Source organism: Lissotriton helveticus, chromosome 1_1, assembly GCF_964261635.1.
Source record: "Lissotriton helveticus chromosome 1_1, aLisHel1.1, whole genome shotgun sequence".
In the NCBI taxonomy this organism is placed as follows: domain Eukaryota; kingdom Metazoa; phylum Chordata; class Amphibia; order Caudata; family Salamandridae; genus Lissotriton; species Lissotriton helveticus.
In genome coordinates, this window is record NC_136057.1 from 662,794,452 (window position 1) to 662,808,585 (window position 14,134).

A 14,134-nucleotide genomic window follows, 5' to 3' on the forward strand; every position below is an offset into this window, starting at 1 on the left:
GACTCACCCAGACTGTAATTTATTCAGACACACAGTAACACTCAATATCATTCTCCCTCACAGTAACAATCACTTTCATTCTCCCTCTCTGTAATTCATTCAAGCTGATGCTCACCCTTCCTATCTCTCATTGTCAATTACTGGCTCCCTCCAGTGAATCTCTCACTTTCACTCACACACACCCCACATGCCATATCTCACAGACACACCCACCCACAAAATCACACACATACCCATAAGCACAGCATAAAACATTTAAAAGCTTTAAAGATTTTTTTTTATCCAGCTTGCTGCAGATCCCGTTTGGACTCTTTTTCCTTTCAGCTTCTGATGCTGGGGCATGAGACTGAAACTGAAACCTAGAACCTGCTCAGCCACAGATTTGAGGCTTTAGTCTTGAACCTGCTCTTTCACCTCACCCTTACCCATCTCTGTGACAAGTTAGGAAAGGTGAGGTGACAGGCAGAGTGTGTGTAGCCACGGGCACCGCATGGCTTAAGGCTGCAGCGCCAATTGTACCTTTAGCTGTGATGCTTAGCATGTCACAAATAGGGATGGTACAGTGGCTTGCCAGGGCCAGGGAAGGAAGTTCTCCAGCCCTGGTGATCTCTCTCTGAAGGCTATGGCGGGCACCTTCGTCAGGCCCGGACTGGCCATAGCGGGCACCGGGCAATCCCCCGGTGCGCCGCAAGGGTGGGGGCCGGTTTGGAGCTCCAGGGGGCCGATTTTGTAACAGGGCCATTTTTGCAGCATAGCTGCAAAATCGGCCCTGCAACAAAATCGGCCGAAAACCGGCCCTAGCGAAGCGCTCAGCGGCACCTCCAACCCCCCCTCCAGTGGGGAGGGGGGGCCAGCCGAGCACTTTGCCAGGGCCGGTTTTGGTTTCCAGTCCGGCCCTGACCTTCGTGAGCATGCACCGCCATCAGACAGAGATTGGTGCTGGACCTGAAGGAGGTCAAAATTTGTATTATACCAAGAGTGAATAATACATGAAATTAAAAAAATAATTTTTCGCTCTTCATATAATAAAAACAAACAGGCAAAACACAAAGGGGGCATAGCGTCAGAGCCCATTAAGAAGAATAACAACTGTCCCCTTCCGAAAGCAATGGCCTCACGTGCTAGAGCTACAAAAAATAAAGTGTACACTGTTACCACATATGTGGTAAAGGTATTCGTCAACAAAGCATGATACAAAACTGTCCTGTCCTGTTCAGTCCTACATGGCCAACCCTCTCAGTCTAAGTTACCTTGCTATTTCTCAGTGGCCTTTCTTCATATATTCTAGACAAGCAATCATATGCCCAGCAAGAAGCCTCCCTCTTTAATAGCATGAGCTCAGATTCACTCTCATTCATTGTGTCCCATTCTCTCCAACACCATGCATGCCAGGTTGGACTTGTGCAATGCTTCTATTGTTGTACTTTAGTTCATCTGCCACCATGAATAGATTACAAATAATTTTCATGACATGAGAGTGTTAGACCTGGCATTTCTTGGCGTGGTTACCCCTGACTTTTTGCCTCTACCTCCTCTATTTTTGATGCTGTAATGGATTTTGTTTTGCTGGTTTAGATGCTTTGGGCCCTTTGCCACTGCTGCTCAGTGTCAAGGTGCAAGTGCTCCCTGCATAAAGTGCTATGGTAATTGGTTGTCCATAATTGGTATGTTCTTCTTACAAGTAAAGTGCCTAGTAAAGTGCACTATGTGTGCCAGGGCTGGTAATGCAAATGCTACTGGTGGACCTGCAGCACTAATTGTGCCACCGACACACGTAGCCCTAAAAAGAGATCTCAGGCCTGGCACCACAGTGCCTATGTGCAGTTTGTTAACTGCCTTGTTGTCCTGACAAGTGCACCCACTTGCCAGGCCTTACCCTTCACATTTTATGCACATCAGACACCCCTATATTAGGCCCAAGGTACCCCCCTGGGCAGGGTGCAGTTTATGTGAAAGGTAGGACATGTACTGAGGTGTGTACCATGTCCTGACAGTGAAATACTGTCAAATTAGTTTTTGACTGTTGCAAGGCTATCTTGCCCATAGGACAGAATGGGGAATGCTGTGTCGCATGTTGGCAGCATATCTTCCCATAGACATAAGATGGAGAGATGGAATTTAGTGGGCCTGAACTTAGAATTTATTAACGCATCTTTTTGTGAAGAAGGTTTTCAATTGTGTGTTTAGAAACCACGCTTTTAGAAGAAGTGGCTGGTTTCTTGTCCTAACCATCCGGCGTGCCTCTGCCTGGTTGTGTATTGACTGTCTGGGTTTGGATGTGATAGGACCTGTGGAGTGTCCTGATACCAGGGAGGAGTGGGTGGGACAGCAGGCCAGTCTGCATTTGGTGTGGTGGGAGGAGTAGCCCCTTTAATGTGAAGAGGGCTGTGCTACTGCACTAAAAGGATGGCTCCACCTCATGCAGAGCATCTGGGACCCAGACCCTAACTGTCAAAAAAAGGTGTGCACTGGCAGGAAGACAACCAGGTCTGGTTTGGACTGGGCTCAGAGCCCCCTGAACACAAAGAATTCAAAGGCATTGAGGGGTATAAATGTGAGAGCCGAAACCCATTAACTCAAGACTGAATTCAAGCCTGAAATAGGATTGAAACTACTTTGTGATCAAGAGGAACCTCTGCCAAAGAAGAACCGCTGAAGAGACTGAAGAGAAGGCCTCCCCTTGCTGTGTGTTCTGGGGCTGGCATGCAGTTTGCTGATTTGACTAAGAAGAGGACAAGGGACTTTGATGTGTGCTGTGTCCCCCTGCTTCAAAGGACTTTGCCGTGTGCTGTGTCCTGAAGTACCTTGCCTCCAAGGGCCCAATTGGAGCTGGCTCCCTGTTGTGGAAACTCAGGAACATCAAAGTTTCCGGGTTTGTCTTAGTGACGCTGTGTGTGTGTGTGTTTTTTGCAGCCGGAGACCTTTGTAAGAATTGTCTCGTGACCGTGTGCCCTGAACAGTTTTGCGCTTTTCTTTGATCGTCAGCGAGACCAGAAGTGCTGTGATCATTATTGACATTGACCCGGACTGTCGTCCCACGGAGGGGGAGCCGTGAGAAATCACCGCCGCCGGCCAAAGCCTGTCTTTGCCAAGGAGAGACCTGTGAACCTTCACCATCAAGGGTCCGAAGACCTTTGCCCAAGATCAACGGAGTTGCGCCAGAAGCCAATCAGCTGCGAGGCCGTCACCAGGTAGCCCCACTCTCACAGCGAGGAGCAGCCGCCATCAGCCCAAAGCCACATAGCGTGATGCCCAAAGCCGCGAGGAGAGGAGAGGAGAGAGAGATTGCACCGCCCCCCGGTAACGCTCAGCGATCGCGCATGTGTCACCGCCTTGGGTGGAGTGCGTGATACAAGAGACCGCTCTCAGCCTTTCCCATCTTTGCAGTGCGAGCCTCTGCTCAAGTCAGTATCGAGGCCTGTACTTGCCAAGGAGTGGCAGTACCGGGGTCAGATTGTGGACCTGCACTTTGTTTCCTTCCTACCTGTATGGGGGGCATATTTTGGCAGTCACTGACCCGGAATAAACCAAGAGTGGCATAGAGATCTTTACTAGCACCGCAATCAGTGCCAAAATGCATTATTACTTGCTTTTACGATCCGCATTAGTACTTGCATTACGGACTGCATTATTACTTGCTTTTATGATCTGCATTAGTACTTCCACTACGAACTGCATTATTACTCGCTTTTACGATCCGCATTAGTCCATGCATTACGAACTGCATTATTACTTGCTTTTACAATCCGCATTAGTACTTGCACTATAAACTGCATTATTACTTGCTTTACGAACTGCATTAATACTTGCATTAAGTACTATCTTATTTCTCCATAATGAACTGCAATACAAACTGCATAGCATTGCACTAGGACTGCATTAGATCACAGTGTACTGCTCATTAATACTGCAAGAACCTACAAGTGATTGTTGGCCTAATAACTAGCCCAGTGAAATATTACGAATACGCATATGCTGGATATTTTTATCATTTGGTCTCATTGTATTTTTTTCTTGATAAAGATACCGCTATTTTCCTAAATCAGTGTGGTGTCCATTTGTGGTGTTATCACCGTGCAACTGTGTTACTGGGGGTGTGGTTGCAAATACACATTGCCGTGGAGATAAGCCGGGCTGCTCGTGCCAAGCAACCGGGGGGTGAGCAGGCGTTATCTAAGCGTGTGTCCCTATTTTCCCTGACTAAAAGCAAAGGTCCCTGTTTGGACTAAGTTACCTACCTCAACCAACTAGAGAACCCCAGTTCTAACATTGGTGGTCAGCGGTTGGGGATTTTAACATGTATTTGCAATTGACTCACAGTGATTGGTGTACATCACTAGTTTTAGCGTAGACCACAACGCAACCACATATTGTGTTTTTTGATTTTTGGTTCTATTTTTGAGCGACCTTTAAGCCTTACATCATGTCTCAAAGGAGTCAAGTAGCCAGTGAGGTTGCAGAATTGGGATTCAACGTTGAGGCATTGCTTACCTACAAAGCTGATCAATTAAGGCAATTCAGCAGAGCTTTGGGATGTCCCATGAAAAGTAGCGCCAAGAAGGAGGAGCTGCAAACGGCCTTGAGGGCCTAGCCCAATTTCTAAGAGTTACTTTCTTCAACTCACCAGGGTGCATTTCAAGTTTCTTGATTTCTAGGTCAGTTTTTTGTGATAAGCTCACCATATCTTCATTTGATGATAATTTTCTTTCCCATACATTTTCAAAAGTGAAACTGATGGCCATATATATAGTGGTGTACATGTGGCCACCATATATATTGGGATAGCTGTCTATTCACACCCCTCCAACATATACCTCCTACCAAAGGAAGATGTTCTGAATGGTATTGGGAGTTAAATACCACACTGTAAATGTAGGTTGTCTATGGAGTTATATTATATTTCCAAGTCAGACAAGTACATTTCTCTTTCTATATCTCACCCTCATCATGATAGGATTATCAATTTGCCATGGTCTTCCCTTGAGTAATTTAAATATGACATCCATACCCTTTTACCCTGATATGTGATTAAGAGTTTCTTACTGTAGGAAAACTGCTAAAGTGATATTCTGCTGCAGTATCTCTTGAAACCAATCTCCTTAGAATACTAATAGGTCAAATATCTGATACTATTTTCAAAATATATGACCTTTCCTCCAACAAGCCTGTCAGATATCATTCCACAATCTTCTACTTTTTATTCTTGAAAAGATAAGCTCTTCTTGCTGGTTCAAATGAAGAATTGCTTTCTATAGGCAGAAGAGGGGGTAGAAACATGTGAGTTCATGTCATAATGCTACTGCAGGGTCTGAACTGGGGTGGCGTAGTGAGTTAAAGAACAATGATGGATTCAATCCAGATCTGTGACTTGGGGTGAGTGTCTGAAAAGTTTCAGTGCTCTATCCATCATCTCCTTGTGTTTGCTTTGTTCACCCTTAGTTGGCAGGGTATGCCCAGATGTGGGGCCCTTGTTTACTTTGCCACTATATTCAAGTTAGACTGGCTGATGAGGGGTATTACCCCGAAACCGGTCCCAGCATGCTTGATTACGGTACACGGAAGACTTGGCTTAGCAGTTTGGTCTGGACTGTTCACATAAGTCACATGGTCAAGACTGATTTGCATATGGCTAGGTCTGAACTGGGGTGGCGAAGTGAGCTAAAGAACAATGATAGATTCAACCCAGGTCTGCTGGGAGGTGAGTGTATGAAAAGTTTCAGCACTCCGTCCAGCATGTCCTTGCATTTGTTTTGTTCACCCTAAGTTGGCTGGGTATGCCCAGACGTGGGTCTCTTGCTCACTCTGCAACTGGATTCAAGCTAGCCTGGTTGATGAGGGGTATTACCCCGCAACCGGTCCCAGGATCATTGCTTCTGTTTCAGGGAAGACTTGGCTTGTCAGTTCGGTCTGGACTGTTCCCATAAGGCACATGGTCAAGACTGATTTGCATATGGATGGATCTGAACTGGAGTGGCGAAGTGAGCTAAAGAACGATGATGGATTCAACCAAAGATCTGCTGGGAGGTGAGTGTCTGAAAAGTTTCAGTGCTCAGTCCATCCTCTCCCTGTGTTTGCTTTGTTCCCTAAGTTGGCAGGGTATGCCCAGACATGGGTCCCTTGCTCACTTTGCCACTGGATTTAAGATAGCCTGGTTGATGAGGGGTGGTACCCCCAGACTGGACCCAGGATGCTTGTTTCCGGTACGGGGAAGACTTGGCTTGGCAGTTCAGTCGCGAATGTTCCCATGAGGCACCGGGGCAAGACTGGTTTGCATATGGCTGGGTCTGAACTGGAGTGGCAAAGTGCGCTAAAGAACGATGATGGATTCAACCCAGATATGTGACTCGGAGTGTGTATCTGAAAAGTTTCAGCACTCCGTCCATCATCTCCTTGTGTTTGTTTTGATTGCCCTAAGTTAGCAGGGTATGCCCAGACGTGGGTCTCTTGCTCACTTAGCCACTGGATTCAAGCTAACCTGGCTGATGAGGGGTGTTACCCCGAAACCGGTCCCAGGATGCTTGTTTCTGGTCCAGGGAAGACTTGGTTTGGCAGTTAGGTCTAGTCTGTTCCCATAAGGCACAAGGTCAAGACTGATTTGCATATGTGTGGGTCTGAACTGGGGTGGCAAATTGAGCTAAAGAACAATGATGGATTCAATCCACATCTGTGCTGGGAGTTAGTGTCAGAAAAGTTTCAGCACTCTGTCTATCATCTCCTTGTGTTTACATTGTTACTTTGTCCCATATTCCCAATAATCTGTATTTAATATGACTGCAGTATGCATTCTGGTGTCTATTTTTCATCAGTAGACACAGCCGGCCCTAAAGTGGCCCACAAACTATGTTGTGGTCCATGTTAACCCCATGCTTATTAGATTCCCTCCTAGACTATTACCAAAATAGTCTTGCTCATTGGGAAAACCTAACCCTCTTCCTCTCTCAAAGCTTTCAGGAGTTAATCAGACATCCATGAGGGTATTTCCTGCCAAATAAATTACACAGAAATAATCTCTGTTTCCCATCTTAATCAGTAAGGCTTTGAATCTACAAAGTAAACTAGGAATTATGTCAAAACCATTTGCTGCTATTGAGCCCAATTTGGAGACATGTATATATCTCCGCCCCTTGACATCTTTTTTACGGGTATTTAAGGGTGTCGGAACATTTCTAATATAAAGACTGTAATAGGTGAGGTCAACCATGTGCTCCACTGGTCATTTGGATTACTCCTGAATTAGTTGAGTACAGAGATTCTTTGAGCAATGTAACGAATTTGGACTGCGCCATGGAGATCCTTGGTTAAGGTTTATATATGACTGATGCAAAAAATTGGGTTTGATCAGAACGTGGGATTCACCTGAAGTTATTTCTAGGGCGGATGAACAGATTTTAAAATCAACCTATTGGTCCCTGGTGTGGCAAGAGCCAAGTATAGGCACAGTTCCTGGCATTTAAACCTATTCCAGCTTTTGAAAACCACATGAACACCATTACGCCACCACTGGCCAAGAGATTGTTTATCGGATTTAGAATAAGTTGTTTGCCCCTTCGATCATTCAGCAAAAATTGGAATAATAATTACTCCCCTGATAAAATGGATGTGAAAAATCTGTTTGTCATTCGGAGTACTTCAATTTAGAGAGGGAAAAAGAATATTATGACTGATACATCTGGTCCGGTTGTTTTTTCTGTGAGCCGGTTCTAGTTTAACATCTGGATTAAGTGGGAGAAGTTTTTGAAAGTATTGTAAATTCAAGTATCCTCACTTCATGTGTTGGCTTGTGAAAACAATGTTTTAAGTATTTATGCATCATGTATATATGCTTTAAGGTTTTTCCTATTGGCTTTTTCGCTCTAAAAACACTTTAATGAACATTACACTTTTTGAGAAATAACAAATTTAATTAGAATTAAACATTTTTTGCAGAAATAAGATTCTAGCATGATGGGTTATTTTGATAGTTTGAGAGCAACTTGGGTGATAAAATTATATTGTGTGTGGCTGTTGGGTTCACGTTTTATGATAGCATGTTATTATCTTTTTCATTATATTATATTTATATATCAAGTTATTGAATGAAGCAAAATTCGTTGTATGTATTGTTTAGTCATTTTTAAATTCCTTTAATGGTATGAAACGGAATAAAATATCCTGACCAACCTGCCCATCCTATAACAATCTATTTTTTAATTTACAATTTAACTCATTCATTAATGTAATATACCAGGCAAGCTGGCGCCCGCTACTGCGTACGTGTAGCTCACCACTCCCGCTAGACCTTGCAGGTTTTGTCGTTTGTATCAGAGAGGAGACTGGCCATGGCGTTTTTTACGGTCTGATAGAAGCATGGCGAAGCAGTAGCTGTTCTGTTGTGCCGGGGTAAAGAATCTCGCCTGATACATTGTATCTGAGGATCCGTGGTCTCGGGGATCGAAGCTCAGACGGCAGACGGCATGCGGAGCATCTGCCCGGATTTGAAGTCGGGTTTGAAGTCGGCGAAAGTGCAAAAGACCGAGGCTCTGTAACGAGGCTGTGTACCGGAGCAGCACTGCAGGGGAATAGTTGGCTGCAGGGGAACAGCGTCTGCCCGGGTTTGAAGTCGGCGAAAGTGCAAAAGACCGAGGCTGTGTACCGGCGCAGCACTGCAGGGGAATAGTTGGCTCTCCGTTTGTGCTTGTGTTGCCTCTTCGTGGAATTTGGAAAATAAATCAAGCTTGTACCTAAAAATTCCACCGAAAGGCACGAGGGGGAAGCCCAAGGATATGGAGTAGCCGTTGAAGACTACAGATGGGAATCAGGCGAGAGAGGACAGCCCGGGCGGACTCACTGATTCAGGCAAGAATGGCGGTGCTCCTACTACTAAACTTAAGGGTGTACAGACTAGGAAAAAGATTCCAGTGCTTTTTGCTGCAACCAAGGATAAGCGAAAAGGGAAAAAGGGGGAGCTTGTATTTGAAAATGGGGCAGAGCCTTGTTCTTTGAATGGCGCAGAGCCGGCGAGTGTGAAGAATGTGAATTCAAGTGTTGCCTCAGATGTGGCTCCTACGCCTAAAGAGGGTGCTCCCCCCTGAAGTATAGAGCCGTCTTTTAACCCCACTAATAATGTAATATCCCCTTTGGAATTCATGGTTGGCGCTGTAATTAGTGTGGGTGGCACGGGAGATATGGAAGATATGGATATGGACTCTGATGCTGTAGGGGGGGACCCTCTTTCATGAAAGCTGACAAAGGCTCAGGGCCCCGAGCAGTAGCAAATACTGGATACTGAATCAGGAGATTTTTATTCCTTCTCTGAGCATTCCATGTCTTCATGTGAAGATTTGGCATCACATTATTCCACAAAAATGAGTATGGTTGATGGCAGCGATCATAGCAGCCTGTTTTTGGAAGAATCAGGAGAAGGTGCTGAGGATCAGCCGCATACGGTACAGAAAAGGTTAGAGCTGAATGTAAATTCTGCCATGAACAATACTGTACAGGATCAGGAATTGGAACAATTAAATGTTGAAGGGAACAGGGAGGAAGTCTCTTTAATTTTGATTTATCAATCAATTATGTCTCATCATGATGACACGAGAGAAGTAAATCAAAAAGAGCACAACATTTATGTCGTAAGCTGCAGAACTCCGTAAGACGTATAGCAAAATCTCATGGTGACTTTATTGCAAGATTTAATGAGGCTGAAAATCGGATATCCAACTTGGAGGATGAACTTGTTCAACAAAAGGGTATCACTGAGCAGCTGCAGTCTACCAGGGAGGATACTCAATGGAAAATGGCGGACTTAGAAAATACATCCCCTCGGAACAATCTAAGACTACTTCAGATTCCAGAGGGAAAGGAAGGGCAGGATCCACGGAGATTCATCGTAGAGCTGTTTAAAAAAGCCTTTCCTGAGTTGACTAGGTGGGACTGGGACAGAGAAATCGAACGAGGTCATAGATTTCCCTTTAATATCCGTCTCAGAGCTGGGCAAGGGGTCTCTAAGCCTAGAGCCTTCCTAATTTCATTTAACAGCTTTCTGGCTCACCAGGAAGTGTTCCAGTTAGCACAACCTGATAAAAAACGAGTTGGGGGGATGTTGAATTTTTTGCCAGGCCGGATCTCTGTCAACACAGTCTTGAGCTCCGATGGCAGCTTCGGCAGCTGATTGCGCAATTTCAAGTCAAGGGAGCACAAGCTTATTTAATGTTTCCAGCAAAACTAAAAGTCATTTTTCATGAGCGCAGTCGCTTTTTCACCAACATAGTGTCAGCTAAAGAATACTTGGGCTCTATTTAGTAAAGCTGGTTTTCAAGGATTAGATATAGGCTAACCTGGGAAAGGTCTTATTGTGATTGTGTTTCCCCTTTTTTTCTTTATTCTTTCTTCTTTTTTGCCTTCTATGATTAGAGTGGCGAATAATATATATATTTTTCTCTCTCCTTTCATTCACTTATTTCATAATTTTAGTGGCTTAGAAAGGCTTGCAAGGGATGGCAGGAGGATACGGGAGCTTGCATCTACAGGACCATAAGTCCTAAAGCCTCGTTACAGGGGGTGTGGGGGGTGTTGGGGAGGGGGAAAGTGGGGGGCACAGGGAAGGGCAGGGTTGGGCATGCTGGTGGGGTAAAAAGGGGGGAAAATCCACAGTAATTATTATTTTGAGGAACATAATTAAAATAAAAATTGTGATATGGCCACAAGGAGAACAAACATTTATTGGTATAGTCTTAATCAGGTTTGGGTATTCTTGGGTAGTGTTAAAACCACATTGTGGTAATGATTTCTAAAGGGATAACATTTTGTTCGTTGAATGTCTCTGGTCTTAATGATGTGTCGAAAAGAAAGCGGGCAGCTGCGGAATTGCGAGTTATACAGCCAGACGTGGTGTGTGTAGAGGAAACGCATATACCTTGGCCTAAACAATATATTTTAAAAGAGCTTGGATTTTCACTCACTACGGCGTCTAAGCAACTTCATGTGACGCACGGTGTGGCTATTTTAGCTAAATCTAATATACAGTTTACGGGTCGCGCTTTGGCCGATAACTTAGGGCGATGGGCCATTGCTGAGTATGGAATTGGTGATAGTAAATTTACTGTCTGTACAATCTACTGCTCTAACTTAGACGAGGCAGAAATTTTGGAGGAGTTAAACTTAGAGCTGGCCACCTGTGGACTACCGTTGGTCATATGTGGAGACATAAATATTAATTTGGATAATCAAGAATTGCTGGATGGGCCGATAAAGGTCTTAAATCACATGCTTTATATAACTTAGTGAATGATCATAGGTTAGTCGATGTCTGGAGTAAGCTGAACCCAAAGGACCCGGGGTAAACATTTTATTCCTTTCCTCCTAAAAAATTAGTTCGTTTAGACTACTTTTTTGTCTCCACTTCTGCTCTAGCTGGGGCTTCAGCTCAAATATATCCCAGGATTTCTTCAGACCATTCTCCAATTGTTTTGGAATTGAATATTCCGGGTCGGAAGATGGTATCTAAGACCTTTTCTTTTACTTGGAAATTATTTTTTAATGATGAATTTAGAGAATATATGGGCAGACGGATAAACATTTTAGGCCTATTTTCGAGGTGAGGTATTTAATTTTGGCAAAAGAAAATTAGAATAAAGCTACAGGGATTGTATGATGCTTTGAGAGATGCAGAGGGTAATTTGGCAGCGGGGATCTCACAGCATAGTAACAATATTAGGGAACTAGAAAATTCGGTTGACAGTGCTCCGGCTAAGATCAATTGGATATGGAATGACGAGAGTGCTAAGAAGTATTTAGTTTATAAAAAAGAAAATCATGAATATGGAGAGACTGTTGGTAGATGTCTGGCCTTACGTTTACGAATGAAAGAGTCTTCCCGGTCGATACTGTTTTTGAAGGATAAGAATGGGCGAGCATATCAGGACCCTCAGCAGATTTGATCTATCTTTCATTAGTTTTACACCAACTTATATACACAACAAGATCATTCCGGGGTTAATGACAGTGTATTCTTAGAGGATGGAACTTTATTCTTAGATCCTCGAGAAGCAGAACAGTTGGATAGCCCTATATCAATGTCAGAACTAGAAATGGCGGTTAATAATCTTGCCTAGGGAAAAGCGTCTGATCCTGATAAGATTCCAACAGAGGTTTACAAACTCTTTTTTCATTATTTAAAGGAAGAAATTTTGAATACTTTTCGGGCTGTGCAGAAGGGTGGTGCTCCTAGGTCATGGGCTGAAGCGTCCATAGTGGTTTTTTGTAAGACGGGTTAAGATTCGGAAGTGGTTGGATCATATTGCCCAATTTCCTTGCTGAATTGCGATAGCAAAATTTATTCTAAGATATTGGCAAACCGTCTATCTAACCGTCTAGCTCTTTAGTGTCTGCAAATCAACATGGGGTCATACCTTCTCGGGGGACTACTACTCATGTAAATAAAGTTATTACTTTGTTTGATGTGGCATGTAAGGATTTAGGATACATTTTATTGGATGCAGAGAAAGCATTCGATCGGGTGAAGTGGGAGTATCTATGGCAATTGATGCATCGTATGGGCTTTGGACAGGGATTTTTGACTGCCCTTCAGGTATTATATACTGAACCGATTGGTAGAATTACTACTATGCGGCTATCATCAGAGGACCTGAAAATCACCAGAGGTACTAGGCAAGGGTACCCCTGTTCCCCACTTTTATTTGCTTTATACATTAATGTAATATACCATGCAATCATTACCAAATGCCTACATTTCCGGCACAGACGACGCACAATTTTCCCCAATTAGTGTGTTTCAATTGCAACAAACTATCTAGTAGAACTTTTTTATATATTTTAATTTCTATTGTTTTAAAAGTAATTGTCCTTTAGGCTGGGTATTTTGTGTCATCCTTTTCAGGTTTTGGGAAGACAAATGTGATTTGTTCCACCATAAATGGAAACACCTTCCCATGTCCACGAACAATTGGAACTTCCTCTTCATTATCTGGGTTAGATTGGCAGAGAGGAATTTCCTCACTGAAACCATCACTTTTGATATTTTTGTATCTTGAGCTGAAGTTTATGATTTGGTGGATTGAGGGCGATGGCCTTTAATGAATGACTACAATGCCTGTGCAACTCTGGCACCATATGGGGAATAAAAATACCAATAGCGATGATTTAGGAGACATCTAATTCTGTTGGTCTGTATGAATGGGATGTGTGTGAGTTGAATGCACACACAGAAACATTTAAAACTTGTCATGAACATTTTCAAATACAGATTGAGTTTGGACTTGACAAAAGCCACACAATTCAGAGTGGTGATAGTGCTGAAATATGTAGGGTAACTAGACATAATATCGAATCCAAAATATAGAATAGCCTTTATATCAAAGTCAAAATATAGAATGGACAAAATATCGAATGGAGACAATATAGTGGTGAAAAATATCGAATTGAAGGTAAGTAATGTCATATCCATTTTCAAAATATAGAAAATCAAAATATCAAAGTATATAATATAGGTATTAAAATATATCGAATTTTTAATAACACCGAAGTGCTTTGTATGTTAGTATATGTGTGAAAAGTGTATATTATTTTTGTAACTTATTTTAAGTAATGAATTTGAATTCATTTAATTATTGCGTAATTTAATTCTGTAGCGGGTTGTGGGTTTATAGGGGAATAGGGTGGGAAGAAATTTAATTATATTAAATTAAATGTTAATTTTTAGAAATGACTATTTGTAATTTAATTTTGCGTTTTAGTTCTGTAGCGGGTTGTGGGTTTATAGGGGTATAGGGTGGGAAGGAATTTAATTGTAATTAATTAAATATTTTTATTTATTTATTGGTTTTCATTTTGACTTAATTGGTAAATCATTTTTATTTGGTAATTCATTTTTAATAATTGATTAATTGATAATTATGTTAATTTTATTCATTTATTTTCCGTAGTGGTTTTTGGGTTTATAGGGGAATGGGGTGGGAAGTAATTTAATTATAATTGTAAGGTAAGGTGGCAGTGGCAGTGTCCCCCGACCAGCTAGCTCTTCCAAAGTGAGTGCCTAAGCTGTGCTCCATGTTGTGCTTGTGCTGATTTAAATGCCTTTATTTTACTGATTTTGCATTTTTCTTAAATTAAATTCTGAAGCATTTACTCACTCGCG